A 14,341-nucleotide genomic window follows, 5' to 3' on the forward strand; every position below is an offset into this window, starting at 1 on the left:
AATGCATCAGTGTGAAAATTCCATCTCCTACGTCAGCAATCCTGAGTGAGCCTGATCGTTCAATGACAAGGTGAAGTGCTGAGATTCGGCAGATTCATTCACTAGGAGACCTTCTGCCATCTTCCTTTTTTTGACCTTACTTAATTACAACAACAACAACTTGTGTTTATATAGCGCCTTTAACGTAGTGAAACATCCCAAGGCGCTTCACAGGAGCGTTATGCGATAAAAATTTGAAACCGAGCCACACAAGTCGAAATTAACGCAGGAAGAGGTCGGTTTTAAGGAGCGTCTTGAAGGAGGAAAGAGAGGTAGAGAGGCAGAGAGGTTGAGGCAGGGAGTTCTAGAGTTTGGGGCCCAAGCAACAGAAGGCACGGCCACCGATGGTTGAGCGATTATAATCAGGGATGCTCAAGAGGGAAGAATTAGTGGAGTGCAGACATCTTGGGAGGGGTTGTGGGGCTGGGAGATAGGGAGGGGGTAAGGCCCATGAAGGGATTTGAAAACCAGGATGAGAATTTTCAAATCGAGGCGTTGTTTAATCGGGAGCCAATGTAGGTCAACGAGCACAGGGGGTGAATAAAACACAGGGCCGGTAAGGTGGGCAGGGGCGGGGGGATACTCTGTAGAATTCCTCACGACCCCCACCTCCGATGATCGAAACCACTGCAGGAGATCACTGTTCCGTCATTGTTCATAGGTTTATATGTAACCTTTAAGGCTGCTGAGCAAGGGCCGTGCGGCTCTTTGTCGGCCGGCGCGAACACGTAGGGCCGATATGGCCTCCTTCTGTGCTGCAAATTTCAATGTTTCTATCTCACTGACCATGTTACCTGTTAATCCACTTACTTTCTGGATGACGTAATCTCTGTTTCAGTCAAGAACCTGGCCAGCACCCTCCGCACCAGCGGACAATGCATTCCTGAGGCTCGCTGCTCTCTGGGATGTTGATCACATCAATTGCTTTGACAACTAGATCGAATCTGGTTGGTGAGTGGCGACATCCGTGTCAGCTTATGATAAGAACTATCACAGTAGCCATTTCCCCATTGCGCTCGTTGGCAATCTAACAAACGATCACCGCCATACACACGGTCAGTTTAGCAAATAGTTTCCAACAGCAGGTAAATGCGTCCATTCACATAAGAATATAAGACATAGGAGCAGGAGTAGGCCATAAGGCTCCTCGAGCCTGCTCCGCCATTCAATAAAATCATGGTTGAACGAAGTATATAAGGCAACTCAAGTCGCTGGGGATATATCACCAACGATGTCTCCGCAAGATCCTACAAATCCCCTGGGAGGACAGACGCACCAACGTTAGTGTCCTTGACCAGGCCGACATCCCCAGCATTGAAGCACTGACCACACATGATCAGCTCCGCTGGGCAGGCCACATTGTTCGCATGTCAGACACGAGACTCCCAAAGCAAGCGCTCTACTCGGAACTCCTTCATGGCAAATGAGCCAAAGGTGGGCGGAGGAAACGTTACAAGGACCACCCTCAAAGCCTCCGTGATAAAGTGCAACATCCCCGCTGACAGCTGGGAGTTCCTGGCCCAAGACCGCCCTAAGTGGAGGGAGAGCATCCAGGAGGGCGCTGAGCACCGGGAGCATGCAGAAATCAAGGGCAGACAGCGGAAAGAGCGTGCGGCAAACCAGTCCCACCCACCCCTTCCCTCAACAACTGTCTGTTCCACCTGTGACAGAGTCTGTGGCTCTCGTATTGGACTGTTCAGCCACCAAAGAACTCACTTCAGGAGTGGAAGCAAGTCTTCCCCGATTCCGAGGGACTGTGATGATGACACTACTTACACTTGTTTCGCGGGATTTGAATTAAATGTGCACCATGTGTAAAAGCATCTTTAGCAGCGCTCAGTACTGCCGCACTGTACAAGTGGTGAACTACTCCAGCCTTTCTGGAATAGCAAATGGAATACCAATGTCATCATCATCATAGGCGGTCCCTCGAACAAGGATGACTTGCTTCCACATGAGTTCAAGATGTTTCAATGAAGGACCCGATATTCCTGAACTCCAGGGGTGGAAGATGCCTGTGCGTGGATTTTCTTAACGTGGGGTGACCGTTGCATACCAGCCACCACACGGGCTTGACAGAGCTAGGCCTTGGTCCAGTGGCAAGGGACGACTGGAGATCTGCTCTGCTGCACGGACCTAGCGCGCGCACATATCGCAGTGTGGGCTGGGCCCGTGCTGCTCCTGGGCCCTCGGCCCTTCTGGGCCCCGTAAACTCATTTGCCGCATCAGCGCCACGATTTCTCGCCGCTCCTCCGCCACAAAAAACACTCGCCGCACCTCCGCCACGATCTCCCGACGCACTTTGAATGTAGAGGGTAAATGTAAGGTATGCACCCTGTGAGTACGCTCACAGGTTTGTCGAGCTATTGCATTGTGAGTGGCTTAGCCAGTCACGTGTTGTTCACAAGACTCAATAAAACCCCGGCCAGTTGGGTTTGGAGGATCCACGATGAGGTATGCAGTTGTAAACCTAGTGGATGAACTGGTAATGTGTAGTGTGATTGTTAAACTTTTGTTAATAAACCAATTAGTTCTTAATAGCAATGTGTTGCTACGAATTCTTAAGTAAAGAACCCGTGAAGCAAATACATTACAGTAAAATATCTTGCCTCGTTTGTTCTTAAAAGGTGTTATACACTTATCCCCTCCTTTGGGTCTTCACTTTTAATTCTGTTAGTACATGAGGAGCCCTGCCCAATTGCGTACAGTTCCTACTGTCTTCACGGAGGCACCTGCGACAGTGTAATGCCGTCCGGTCCATTCTGCTGGTAAGTCAAATATAGTCCTCAGCGTATATTGAATCATGGTCATGTCCCATCTGTGTCACTGCACATACAGTTGATGTGTGGCTCCATAGGTAGATCACAGGTGTAGCAGTGGGTGCTCCTTTCTGGGAGCTGGGGACCTGGGTTCAATCCCCGCTCTGCCCGATGGGATCAGAGCTTGCTCCTTCTGTTGACTGTGAGGGCTGAAAGCAAATCAGTTGCCTCACCCCCCAGTTCCCAATGTGTCCAAATTCACAGCACAGAACCGCTCATAACTTGTTGTCAGCCACTGGACTACTTGACTGCAAAAAGCATCGCATGGCTGTCCTCATGTATCAGCCAGTGCCCCAGTGGGAAGTACACACCTGCCTCTGAGTCAGAAGGTTGTGGGTTCAAATCCTACTCCAGAGACTTGAGCACAAAAATCTAGGCTGTGATGCTCCAGTGCAGTGCTGAGGGAGTGCCGCACTGTCGGAGGGGCAGTACTGAGGGAGTGCCGCACTGTCGGAAGGGCAGTACTGAGGGAGTGCTGCACTGTTGGAGCCGCCGTCTTTCAGATGAGACGTTAAACCGAGGCCCTGTCTGCTCTCTCAGGTGGACGTAAAAGATCCCATGGCACTATTTTGAAGAAGAGCAGGGGAGTTATCCCTGGTGTCCTGGGCCAATATTTATCCCTGAATCAACATAACAAAAAAAAACAGATTATCTGGTCATTATCACATTGCTGTGTGTGGGAGCTTGCTGTGCACAAATTGGCTGCCGCGTTTCCTACATTACAACAGTGACTGCACTCCAAAAGTACTTCATTGACTGTAAAGTGCTTTGCGACATTTGGTGGTCGTGAAAGGCGCTCTATAAATGCAAGTCTTTCCTTTTTCTTTTATAATTAACAGCACTAATTGGTAATTATATAGAATGTACAGCACATTCGGCTCCAAGTGGTCCGTGCTGGTGTTTGTGGTCCACACAAGCCTCCTCCCACCCCACTTCATTTCACCCTTTGGCCAATTTAACTCAGAGAGGTCACAGGTTGGAAGTGCAAGTGTCACACACCAGGGGCACGTGTTGGATTCTAAACCAGGCAGTCTGATTTTTTTTTCTCTGGGAGGGGGCAGTGAGTTATTCAACTGTGAGAGCCATCACACCTAAGTCAGACCCTGTCCTCTCACACACGCGCTTTCCAAACAGCTGTGGAGGTCAACCAAAAATGTCAAAACTGTGATCGCCAGATTTTTGTTAGGGTCAGGGTATTAAGGGTTAGGGAACCAAGGTGGGTAAGACGGAGTTAAGAGACAGATCAACCACGATCTAATTGAATGGCGGAATGGGTTCGAGGGGCCGACTGCTGTCCCTATGCCTTCAGCATTGAGATCACCTCACTCAACAGAGGCAGGGGACTGAACAGTGGAAGCCACAGGTGTGCTTGCTGACACAAGTCGAGGTGTCGCCCTTGCTGGTTGGGACTGTGCCATCGACGCTGGTGTCAGTAATCCAATGCTTACAGACTGTTCTCGTTGGAATCACGCCAGTTAGCCACACCCAGTCTTCCCGTTGTGTGGCCTAATTCAGACTTGATACCTTCCGCAGGTGCCCTAACAGTTTCAAAGGAGGCCGACGTCAAGCGTTACTGATCCCGAGCCAGCAGTCAGACGGGACCATGTCCGTCGCTGATCATTATCATCCTAGTGACCACGCTCATTGCGTTATTTGTAATCATTGCTTCTACTGCAGGTAAGCGCACCTGAGTAATTGCAATCGGCTTGACTTGTCCCCATCTCTGTAATCTCCTCCAGTGGCCTTGGTTAATCCTTGCCACTGGACCAAGATCTCGCTCTGTCAAGCCCGTGTGGTGGCTGGTGTGCAACGGCCACCCCACGTTAAAAAAATCCACGCACAGGCATCTTCCACACCTTCAGGATGTAGTTCAGGTCCTTCATCGAAATACATGTGAACTCATCCCTTTTTTGGCGTGGAAGCAAGTTATCCTCATTTCGAGGGACTGCCTATGATGATGATGAATCTCCTCCAGCCCCACAACCCTCCGCGATGTCTGCGCTCCTCCAATTCTGCCCTCCTGAGCATTCCCGATTTTAATCGCTCCACCATCGGTGGCCGGGCCTTCAGCTGCCTGGGCCCCAAGCTCTGGAACTCCATCCCTAAACCTCTCCGCCTCGCTACCTTTCCTCCTTTAAGACGCTCCTTAAAACCTACCTCTTTGACCAAGCTTTTGGTCACCTGTGCTAATATCTCATGTGGCTCGGTGTCAAATTTCGTTTTTTAAAGCTCCTGTGAAACACCTTGGGACATCTTATTACTCTACAGGCACTATATAAATGCAAGTTGTTGTTGTTCACAGAATTGCACCAGCCAGGGTGGGATGGGGAGGAGGGGGCGGAAGTGGGGGGGGGGGGGGGTGGTCTTGGTTGTTCTCTGCTGGTAAATGTCCTACTGACGTTTTTCCGTCTTGTATCCTAAGACAAGACAAAATGGCCTCTCCCGGTCTTCAATTCCCCTCCACCTCTTCCGGAGGCGAGAACGTTTGCTGGGGTTGGTTTCAAAGGTGCCTCCGGGTCTTCTGGTACCTCTCGATGTCGCCATTGTTTGTGTGTTAAAGGGGAAAAAAAAGAAAGACTTGCATTTATATAGCGCCTTTAACGTAGTAAAACATCCCAAGACACTTCACAGGAGCGTTATCAAACAAATTTTGACACCGAGCCACATAAGGAGAAATTAGGACAGTGACCAAAAACTTGGTCAAAGAGGTAGATTGTAATGAATGCCTTAAAGGAGGAACAGGAGGTGGAGAGGTTTAGGGAAGGAATTCCAGAGCTTAGGGCCTTGGCTGAGGCACAGCCGCCAATGGTTAGGTGATAAAAATTGGGGAGGCGCAAGCGACCAGAATTGGAGGAGCGCGGAGATCTCGGGGGGTTGTAGGGGCTGGAGGAGTTTACAGAGATAGGGAGGGGTGTAGGGGCTGGAGGAGGTTACAGAGATAGGGAGTGGTGTAGGGGCTGGAGGAGGTTACAGAGATAGGGAGGGGTGTAGGGCTGGAGGAGGTTACAGAGATAGGGGGGGTGTAGGGGCTGGAGGAGGTTACAGAGATAGGGAGGGGTGTAGGGCTGGAGGAGGTTACGGAGATAGGGAGGGGTGTAGAGCTGGAGGATGTTACAGAGATAGAGAGGGGTGTAGAGCTGGAGGAGGTTACAGAGGTAGGGAGGGGTGTAGGGCTGGAGGAGGTTACAGAGATAGGGAGGGGTGTAGGGCTGGAGGAGGTTACAGAGATAGGGAGGGTTGTAGGGGCTGGAGGAGGTTACAGAGATAGGGAGGGGTGTAGGGCTGGAGGAGTTTACAGAGATAGGGAGAGTTGTAGGGGCTGGAGGAGGTTACATAGATAGGGAGGGGTGTAGGGCTAGAGGAGGTAACAGAGATAGGGAGGGTTGTAGGGGCTGGAGGAGGTTACAGAGATAGGGAGGGGTGTAGGGGCTGAAGGAGGTTACAGAGATAGGGAGAGGTGTAGCGGCTGGAGGAGGTTACAGAGATAGGGAGGGGAATAGAGCAGGAGAAGGTTACAGAAATAGGAAAGGGTGTAGGGCTGGAGGAGGTTACAGAGATAGGGAGGGTTGTAGGGGCTGGAGGAGGTTACAGAGATAGGGAGGGGTGTAGGGCTGGAGGAGGTTACAGAGATAGGGAGGGTTGTAGGGGCTGGAGGAGGTTACAGAGATAGGGAGGGGTGTAGGGCTGGAGGAGGTTACAGAGATAGGGAGGGTTGTAGGGGCTGGAGGAGGTTACAGAGATAGGGAGGGGTGTAGAGCTGGAGGAGGTTACAGAGATAAGGAGGGGTGTAGAGCTGGAGGAGGTTACAGAGATAGGGAGGGGTGTAGGGCTGGAGGAGGTTACAGAGATAGGGAGGGTTATAGGTGCTGGAGGAGGTTACAGAGATAGGGAGGGGTGTAGGGGCTGGAGGTTACAGGGATAGAGAGGGGTATAGAGCTGGAGGAGGTTACAGAGATAGGGAGGGTGTAGGGCTGGAGGAGGTTACAGAGATAGGGAGGGGTGTAGAGCTGGAGGAGGTTACAGAGATAGGGAGGGGTGTAGAGCTGGAGGAGGTTACAGAGATAGGGAGGGGTGTAGGGCTGGAGGAGGTAACAGAGATAGGGAGGGTTGTAGGGGCTGGAGGAGGTTACAGAGATAGGGAGGGTTGTAGGGGCTGGAGGAGGTTACAGAGATAGGGAGGGGTGTAGAGCTGGAGGAGGTTACAGAGATAAGGAGGGGTGTAGAGCTGGAGGAGGTTACAGAGATAGGGAGGGGTGTAGGGCTGGAGGAGGTTACAGAGATAGGGAGGGTTATAGGTGCTGGAGGAGGTTACAGAGATAGGGAGGGGTGCAGGGCTGGAGGAGGTTACAGAGATAGGGAGGGTTGTAGGGGTTGGAGGAGGTTACAGAGATAGGGAGGGGTGTAGGGGCTGGAGGTTACAGGGATAGGGAGGGGTATAGAGCTGGAGGAGGTTACAGAGATAGGGAGGGTGTAGGGCTGGAGGAGGTTACAGAGATAGGGAGGGGTGTAGAGCTGGAGGAGGTTACAGAGATAGGGAGGGGTGTAGAGCTGGAGGAGGTTACAGAGATAGGGAGGGGTGTAGGGCTGGAGGAGGTTACAGAGATAGGGAGGGGCGAGGCCACGGAGAAGAGGCCAATAATGAGAAATGTAAAATCGAGGCGTTGCTAGAGCGGGAGCCAGTGTCGATCAACGGGAATGATGGGGGACGGGACATAGTGCCGCTTAGGGTTCGGGCAGCAGGGTTTTGGATCAGCTCAAGTGTTTCCCCACCCCGCCCAACCCAAGATTTCCAAATCACTCTTTGCAATATAGGTCTACTGCAGAGCTTGCAGCAATAGGAGCCTGCAGGAGGGGAGTGTTTTGGCCACATAGAAACATAGAAATTTACAGTGCAGAAGGAGGCCATTTCGGCCCATCGTGTCCACGCCGGCCGACAAAGAGCCGCATGGCCCTCGGTCAACAGCCCTGAAGGTTACATATAAACCCATGAACAATGACGGAAAGGCAAAGAGCACCCACCCCAACCGGAGCCATGTGATCTCCTGGGAGAGGCAAAAACCAGATAAAAACCCAGGCCAATTTAGGGAGAAAAAAATCTGGGAAAATTCCTCTCTGACCCATCCAGGTGATCGAAACTAGTCCAGATCACCCTGACAGTATTCTATTCCCTGCAGTACTTACCATTATATCTGCACCGTCCAACAACAGGTCATCCAGTCTAATCCCAGTTACCAACCCTGCAGGTTACGGCACTTTAAATGACCATCCAACCATCTCGTAAAAGTAGTGAGGGTTTCTGCATCCACCACTCTTCCAGGCAGTGAGTTCCAGATCCCCACAACCCTCTGCATAAAGAAGCTCCCCTCAAATCCACTCTAAATCTTCCACCACCTTAAAACTATACCCCCTTGTAATAGACCCCTCTACCAATGGAAATAGTCCCTTACTATCCACTATGTCCAGGCCCCTCAATATTTTGTACACCTCAATGAGGTCTCCTCTCAACCTCTTCTGTTCCAATGAGAACAAACCCAGCCTATCCAATTTGTCCTCATAACTAAGATTCTCCATTCGAGGCAGCATCCTCGTAAATCTCCTCTCCACCCTCTCTAGTGCAATCACGTTCTTCCTATACTACGTCAACCAGAACTGCACGCAGCACTCCAGCTGTGGCCTAACCAAAGTATTATACAATTTAGCATAACCTCCCTGTTCTTGTATTCTATGCCTCGGCAATGAAGGCAAGCATTCCGTATGCCTTCTTAACCACCTTATCCACCTGGTCTGCAGCTTTCAGGGATCTGTGGACAAGCACTCCAAGGTCCCTTTGTTCATCTACACTATGATCATCATCATCATCATAAGCAGTCCCTCGAGTTGAGGATGACTTGCTTCCACACCAAAAAGTTCACTGGTGTTTCATTGAGGGACCTAATATTCCAGGTCCCAAACTACATCCTGAAGGGTAGAAGATGCCTGTGCGTGGATTTTTTTAACGTGTGGTGGCCGTTGCACACCAGCCACCACATGGGCTCGACAGAGCTAGGTCTTGATCCAGTGGCAAGGATTAACCAGGACGACTGGAGACCTGCTCTACTGCACGGACCTATCGCAGTGTGGGCTGGCCCGTGCTGCCCCTGGGGCCCTCGCCTCTTCTGAGCCCCGAACTCACACCTACACTATTAAGTGGCCTACCGCTTAACATGAATTATTCACAGTTTCTTGCACTTTCAGGAAACAGAGACCGAGAGAAGCACTCAGCAGAACACCAGCCTGTACCACACAGTGATGACTCGCAGAACCGTCAATGTCAGAGAAATGTTAGGAGTCAAACCCAGCAGCAAATAGCAGGAGGTGGACCCTGTACCCATTTATATAATCGGAGGGAGGGGGGCTTGGCGTTCATGTTGAAATGAGTGACATTTCTGAACTGCGATGTGAGAAAGACTGACTTCAAATTAACGAGCAGCAAAGGTTTAACGACACACGTGTCAGGATCATTGGCTAGCTTTTTCCCAGGGTGTTCCCCCTCCTACCCCGCCCCCACCCTCTCCCAGACCTTTAGTAGCAGGGATCTCCAAATGTCTCCCGGATTTCCATCCACGTCCCTCTAAGCACATCAGTCATTCCATTCTCGGCTAAGAAACTCAAGTTGTTTTACCAGAGGTAAAAGTTCTTAAAACTCCGAACATTTACAGCTGTAATTATTTTTTTTAGTCGGTACTTTACCAACTCCTTGGACGTGAAAACAGCTGAAGGACATGTAACAGACGCTGCCCTCGTCAGTATCCAGAGACATGAGTTCCAATCCCACCACGGCAGGAATTTAAAACTCAGTTAATTAAATAAATCTGGAATAAAAAACTAATAGAGGTACAAGGTCTCAAATCCGGCAAACTCCGGGACCGAGACCGTAACGATTTTCATATTTTCCTGGATTTCGGACAAGAAAATCAAGAGCGTACGTATGGTACCAAGATAGACAAAGTACAGGTTGTACCTCTCCGGTCCGGCACACTTGGGATCTGACCGGTGCCGGACCAGAGAATTTTCCGAACCACAGGAGGTCATGCTGCCAATTGATTTTTTTTTTCTTTTGTTCTCTCCCTCGCCGCCCGTTTCTCAGTTTTTGTTTGCCCCCCTCCAGGCCGGGGACAAGATCTATTACATGCCGTGGGCACCGCATCACACCGCACCGACGCCTTGATGAAGTGCGCCTCGCTGGACGGCTTCACCTCCGGCCGCAACACCACCACCGACAAGCTGCCCCGCCACGTCGATAGCACCAACTTCGTGGTGTACGACGGCGCGGCCTTCTTCAACAAGGAGCGCACGAGGAACATCGTCAAGTGCAACCTGAAGACGCGCATCAAAAGTGGCGAGGCCATCGTCGCCAACTCTCACCACATCACCCCCTACAGATGGGTTGGGGGGAGGGAGGAGAGGGCGCGCAAGTCAGACATCAACCTGGCGGTGGATGAGAACGGGCTCTGGGTCATCAGCCGTGACTGAGCAGAAAAGCGGCATGATGGTGATCAGCCAGCTCATGGCTAACCACGGATGTTTCCAGACCAAAGAGTCCCGGACTGGAGAGGCACAACCTGTACTAATGGTGGTGTGGGTCAGGTGGGGTCAGGCCAGGTCATAAGAACATAAAAAATAGGAGCAGGAGTAGGCCATACGGCCCCTCAAGCCTGTTCCGCCATTTAATACGATCATGGCTGATCTGATCATGAACTCGGGTCTACTTCCCTGCCCGCTCCCCATAACCCCCATCATTTAAGAAATTGTCTATTTCTGTCTTAAATTTATTCAATGTCCCAGCTTCCACAGCTCTCTGAGGCAGCGAATTCCACAGATGCACAACCCTCTGAGAGAAGAAATTTCTCCTCATCTCAGTTTTAAATGGACGGCACCTTATTCTAAGATCATGCCCTCTAGTTCTAGTCTCCCCGTCAGTGGAAACATCCTCTCTGCATCCACCTTATCAACCGCCTCATAACCTTATACGTTTCGATAAGATCAACTCTCATTCTTCTGACTTCCAATGAGGAGAGGCCCAACTTACTCAACCTTTCCTCATAAGTCAACTCCCTCATCTCTGGAATCAAGACTATAAAATTCTCATCCTTGTTTCCAAATCCCTCCATGGCCCTCGCCCCTCCCTATCTTTGCAACCTCCTCCAACCCCAACCCCCCCCCCCCCCCCCCCCCCGAGATGTCTGCATTCCTCTAATTTTGCCCTCTTGAGCATCCCTGATTGTAATTGCTCAATCATTGGTGGCCGTGCCTTCAGCCACCTGAGCCCTAAGCTCTGGAATTATGTCCTCAAACCTCTCTGCCTCTTCTCTTGTAAGGCGCTCCTTAAAACCTGCCTCTTTGACCAAGCTTTTGGTCACCAGTCCTGATATCTCCTTATGTGGCTCAGTCAAATTTTGTTTGATAACGCTCCTGTGAAACGCTTTGGAAACGCCTTGGGACACTATATAAATGCAAGTTGTTGTTGTTGTATTCACTTACAGTGCAGGTATAACAATACTTGGGGGTACTTCAGTGAGTCTCCTGGCACTCAGACTCATTAACGGGGAACATGGGTCGGAAACACAGAGGCTTCAGTCTTGTAACCTTATCTCCATTACTCTTTCCACTAGCAAGGCCTCACCTCAGGAGCGGAGCCTCACAAATTACCACCACTATCTGAAAAGAAACAATGCCTTTCAATGCCTCAGCGCGCCCCAACGCTGTGCACAGTTCTCGTTCCCATATTGCAAAAAGTAGCATCATCATAGGCAGTCCCTCGGAATCGAGGAAGACTTGCTTCCACTCTAAAAATGAGTCCTTAGGTGGCTGAACAGTCCAATACGAGAACCACAGTCCCTGTCACTGGTGGGACAGATAGTCGTTGAGGGAAGGGGTGGGTGGGACAGGTTTGCCGCACGCTCCTTCCGCTGTTAGTTTGAGATTGGTTTGAATTAATTTGGAGTTATTGAGGTTAATTAACCTGTGAAAACCAGACTTTTACTACGGCCATGGTAAAATTTTGGTTGGTTTAAATTGTGTGGAAAAACCTCTAATTCCAGACAGGAGGCAATCACATATATTTGGTATTTTGAAAATAAAATTTTCCGATCAATTCAATAATGTGTGACCAGTAGAGAAAAAGGGTGTGTACTGCTATTATGCGTGAAAGAGGGAACCATTGTAATGTGTAAGCTATTGGTATGCGTGGTGTTGCTTTACAGATGCGTGGTACCATTGTTATGTGTTTGTTGAACTTTTAAAATGCCTGGTTTCTGCATGCTCTCGGCGATGAGACTCAAGGTGCTCAGCGCCCTCCCGGATGCACTTCCTCCACTTAGGGCGGTCTTTGGCAAAAAGTATATAGAGACGCTGGTGGAGGAAAAAAACAAGATTTACAAGGATGATGCCAGAAGGATATCCTGATGGAGTTAGATGAAGAGGGGTGGGAGGAGGTTTGTGTGGAACCTAAACACCGGTATGGACCTGTTGGGCCGAATGGCCTGTGTCTGTGCTGTAAATACTATGTAACTGAGAGGTTATAACTGTCGGGGCAGGCTCAACAGGCTGGGCCTCTTTTCTCTAGAAAAGCGAAGCCTCAGGGGTGACCTAATAGAAGTCTTTAAAATTATGAAGGGCTCCATAAGGTAGGCGTAGAGAGAAGGTTATCACTTGTGGGGAATCCAAAACTGGGAGTCATAAATATAAGATCATCGTTAATAAATCGAATAAGGAATTCAGGAGAAACTTCTTTATCCGGAGCGGTGAGAATGTGGAACTCGCTACCACAGGGAGGGGTTGATGCGAATAACATCGATGCATTTCATCATCATCATCATAGGCAGTCCCTCGGAATCGAGGAAGACTTGCTTCCACTCTTAGCATGAGTTCTTAGGTGGCTGAACAGTCCAATACGAGAACCACAGTCTCTGTCACAGGTGGGACAGACAGTGGTTGAACGAAAGGGTAGGTGGGGAGTCTGGTTTGCCATTTAAGGGGAAGCTAGATAAACACATATGGGAGAGGGAAATAGAAGGATATGCCAATAGGGTGAGATGAGGAGGGGTGGGTGGATGCTTGCGTGGAGCACGACCAATTGGACCGAATGGCCTGTTTCTTGCTGTAAAGCCAATGTAAAACAGTGCTTTATGAGCCAGGAACTGTTATAGATTCAATCCCCAGTCTGTGTTGGCTTAGTTGAGCTCAGCGTGGGGCAGAGCACTTCAGTGACTTACCCAAATGAGATTCGTTTTAGATTTGCTGGAGTTCTTTGTCGATGCAACAAGCAGGGTGGATGAGGGGGAACCAGTGGATGTGGTGCATTTGGATTTCCAGAAGGCATTCTATAAAGTGCCACATAAAAGGTTACTGCACAAAAGTTCACTGGGTTAGTGGTAGTATATTAGCATGGATAGAAGATTGGCTATCTAACAGAAAACAAAGAATCGGAATAAATGGGTCATTTTCCGGCTGGTAAACAGTAACTAGTGGGATGCTGCAGGGATTAGTGCTGGGACCCCAACTATTTACAATCTATATTAATGACTTGGATGAAGGGACCGAGTGTAATGTAGCCAAGTTTACTGATGATACAAAGATGGGTGCGAAAGCAAATTGTGAGGAGGACACAAAAAATCTGCAAAGGGATATAGACAGGCTAAGTGAGTGGGCAAAAATTTAGCAGATGGAGTATAATGTGGGAAAATGTGAGGTTATCCACTTCAGCAGAAAAACAATAGAAAAGCAAATTATAATTTAAATGGAGAAAAATGGCAAAATGCTGCAATACAGAGGGACCTGGGGGTCCTTTTGCATGAAACACAAAATGTTAGTATGCAGGTACAGCAAGTAATCAGGAAGGCAAATGGAATGTTGGCCTTTATTGCAAGGGGGATGGAGTATAAAAGCAGAGAAGTCCTGCTACAACTGTACAGGGTATTGGTGAGGCCACACCTCGAGTACTGCGTGCAGTTTTGGTCTCTGTATTTAAGGAAGGATATACTTGCATTGGTGGCTGTTCAGGGGTTCACTAGGTTGATTCTGGAGATGAGGGGGTTGACTTATGAAGATAGGTTGAGTTGGTTGGGCGTATACTCATTGAAGTTCAGAAGAATGAGAGGTGATCTTATCGAAACATATAAGATAACGAGGGGGCTCGACAAGGTGGATGCAGAGAGGATATTTCCACTCATAGGGGAAACTAAGACTAGAGGGCATAGTCTCAGAATAAGGGGCCGCCCATTTAAAATTGAGATGAGGAGGAATTTCTTCTCTCAGAGGGTTATAAATCTGAGGAATTTTCTGCCCCAGAGAGCTTTGGAGGCTGGGTCATGGAATAGATTTAAGGCGGAGATAGACAGATTTTTGAACGATAAGGGAGTAAAAGGTTATGGGGAGCGGGCAGGGAAATGGAGCTGAGTTCATGATCAGATCAGCCACGATCTTATTAAGTGGCGGAGCAGGCT

Source organism: Pristiophorus japonicus, chromosome 21, assembly GCF_044704955.1.
Source record: "Pristiophorus japonicus isolate sPriJap1 chromosome 21, sPriJap1.hap1, whole genome shotgun sequence".
Taxonomy (NCBI): Eukaryota; Metazoa; Chordata; class Chondrichthyes; family Pristiophoridae; genus Pristiophorus; species Pristiophorus japonicus.